Here is a 3,511-nt window from a genome sequence, read left to right as displayed (position 1 = left end):
ACTATAGCATAATAAATAATAATAACAACTTGCATGCGCAACACTCATACATGCAAACCAACTTGAACAACATGCTTGACATAATTCAACGATTATAAAAGTCCATAACATGATAGTTCAACAGAATCTATAAAGCATAATTCAATTCATAACATGCTAGCTCACATAAATTCGATAGTAATAATAACATGCTCGTTCTCAAAATCAAACATGAATTCACAACAACATATAAGTTCACATGATTCGCAATCAATACACTTCACAAAGTCCTCAAGGGATGAGTGGTCACTCTAGTCTAGTACGTACCTGGAATACCTAAGTACGGGGGCTATTGTTCGAATCACGACTCACTAGAAATCAACAACTATAAACAGAAAAGGAGAAACTAAATTATTATCCATGTTCACTAAATTTCCAGCAACTATTTAAGATTCTAAAACTCCTAGTTTAATTAGAAATCATTCATTAATCATTAATTTAATAGTCTCAAATAGTAAACTGGAGCCCTAACAAAAAAAAACAATGACTTTTTAGCTTTAAAACCATTACAAATCAACTTTTTAAAGCTTATAAACAATCTGAAAATTTAAGTTGATTCCCATAATTTAAATTGTCATTAAATTATGTGAATCAATCGCTTAATTAATTGAAATCAAAACCCTAATAATAGTTTATCATAAAAACATGTTTTGACTTCAAAAATCAACACTTTATGAACTTATTAAATCTGAAAATAATAATTTCAATCATCAAAACCAATCTCTTTAATTAAAATACAACACTAACCCAATATGTGTTCATAACCGTTCTAATCAATTTAAATAATCCAAATATTTAAAATAATCACAACAATTTAAACAATTTAAAAACTGAAAATTAATATTTTTGAAAATATAATTTGATTATCCCAATTCAACAACAACACACACAACAATTAATTGTGTTGTGTGTGTGTGCGTCGAACAAACAACGCAACAACAACGACAACACACGCACGCACCGCAGTAGGCAACGCGCACGAGCACGCAACAAAAGGGCGAGAGGCGAGGGCGCTGCGCGCGCGACAATGCAGCAAGCGAGCACGAGGCTCTGCGCTGCGGGGCGGGACGAAGGGGCACGCGACACAGCACAACACCAAGGGCGCTGCGCTGCGGGACTGCGGGACGAGGCAACGACGCGTGAGGCTGGGCGAGCACACACGACACGACAGCGTGCCTTGCGCAGCAAGCAAAGTGATCGGACGAGATGAGAGGAGAGGGTGCCGCGAGGAGAGAGAAAGAAAGGAGAGAGAGGGAGTGCTGAAATTTTTGTGAGGGTTTAATGAGAGGGTCTATTTATAGTTTTCTCTCCCATGTGGCCTAGGTTATGGTAGTTTGAGTTGGGCTTATTTCCGGGCTCAATTCATTAAACTCCTTGCAAGTTTTGTTGGGTTTGATCATGGAAAATCAACTGGGCTTTAATTATATTAAATTCGTTTTCGAAATACGACCCAACAAATCCCGATTAAATAAATTCATTAAATTTATTTAATAAAAATACGGTTTTCGAAATAATTAATATTTAAATTAATTATAAATAAAAAGCATTTAATTCTCATTAAATGAATTAATTTATAAAAATACTTTATAAATACGACGAAATTCTTTATAAATATAGTAAAATATATTTATAATTATAGAAAAATACGAGGTATTACAAAACTAGATTAGGGAATGGGTCAAACAACAACAAATCAAGGAATGGACATAAAAGAGCTAAAAACGAGGAAAATTCACAAGAACTACATGAATAGGCGTTGAATTCACAAATATCTCCAACTATCTCCCGACGTGCGAAAAAAATTTCTCTAAGCATCAAGGATGAACTCCCGTTCTTAACTATTGTACCCGAGGTAAATCAAAATCTCAATTCAACCACATAATCAAGTTCAGGTCGTTAATTCCTTTCCAACTCAACTAGACTACTCCAGGCAATCATGGAACACTTAATTGATCTAGTTACCCATGCCTAAACATGCAAAAATTTAATCATGCAATAATTTAATCATGAAAATCCCTAAAATCCAATCACAAATTGCCAAACCAATCAATGTTGGGTTTTCACCCAAACCCTGACCAATAAACTACTCCATAATCATAAAAATATGAAATTCACTACTACAAATCCCGCCTTTTATCGACGCTTTCTAGACCATGTTGTGATGCAAAAAAGCTTCGAGAAAGTAACCCATAGAAAGCGTCGAGAAAATTAGAGTCGAGAAAATTCTCGACGCTTTTAGGCGTCGCGAAACAAGATGCTTTTTGGCGACCACTTTCTTTGTTCAGCGTCGACAGGCTCGACGCTTCTAAGCGTCCAGAGTTTTGATATGTTGTCTCGACCAAATTTGTTCCCGAATTTTCCAACATTACCTATTTAAAGTCCGCGACGCCTACATGCGTCCAGAAATTTATGTTCGCGACACCTAAATGCGTCCAGAAAATTGTGTTGGTGAGAATTTTAACTCTAAATGTGCACGATAACAGGACTCCAAAAAACGTCCAGATTTATTTGTATAAGCCAAAATTTATGTTTGTTATATATATATATGAATCGCATATAATATACATAATAAAACATTATTCACCACAATTATAAATTTAAAATTAAAGTGCAACATAAGATCGATCAATGAAACCTGAATTGTGAATAATTGATCTTCAATTAACAATAAAGTTAACTTACAAAAACATAAGTATAAAATTAAGTAATACAAAAACCTATTAGTCTAAAATTTCTTCTTGAAAACAAAGGCCAATCGAAGCCTATAAGTTCAAGAGTATGAGCTTCATAGTAGAAGGAGCTACGCATCATCCCTTGATTCCTTTCTTCCACCACCACAATCTTCAAATGCATCACGGACCTAAAAAACAATCAAAGAACAGTAAGAATTCGAATCACATCACGGCCAAAACATCCAACAATTTCTTCTCAAGCAGTAAGATATCCTCATTCCATAGTGGGTCAACAACAGAACATCAAAGAAAACCACCCAAAATATTCACATCTTACAAAGTAATGGTACAATTATGAAAACCTTAATAATTTTACAACAAAATTTGAATAAAAATCAATCGACATTGATAATACAAATACGACAATCCATATTCAACCCTAACCACGTAGGTCCACTGTAGACCCGCGTTGGTCTACAGGTATGTAGAACAACGTTGGTCTACAGGTATGTAGAACAACGTTGGTCTACCGTACCAACATTGGTCTACAGGTTTGTAGAACAACGTTGTTCTACAAGGTTGTAGAACCACGTTGGTCTACAAACCTCCCGCATTGGTCTACAGAAAACTACCTTTTCTTACACCTTCGGGAAGCTAAGATGGAAATTTGAAAGTTATGCACCGTACTACTGTAGGCCGGATTGATATTATTCTCTTCTTCCTTGCCTATTCTATTTCCATTCCGTATTTAAATTTATTTTATTATTATTAGTGATTTTGATTATTTAAACTGATGGAAA

This window comes from Spinacia oleracea, unplaced genomic scaffold (genome assembly GCF_020520425.1).
Source record: "Spinacia oleracea cultivar Varoflay unplaced genomic scaffold, BTI_SOV_V1 SOVchr0_004, whole genome shotgun sequence".
In the NCBI taxonomy this organism is placed as follows: domain Eukaryota; kingdom Viridiplantae; phylum Streptophyta; class Magnoliopsida; order Caryophyllales; family Amaranthaceae; genus Spinacia; species Spinacia oleracea.
Note: the sequence above shows the minus strand (reverse complement) of the source record.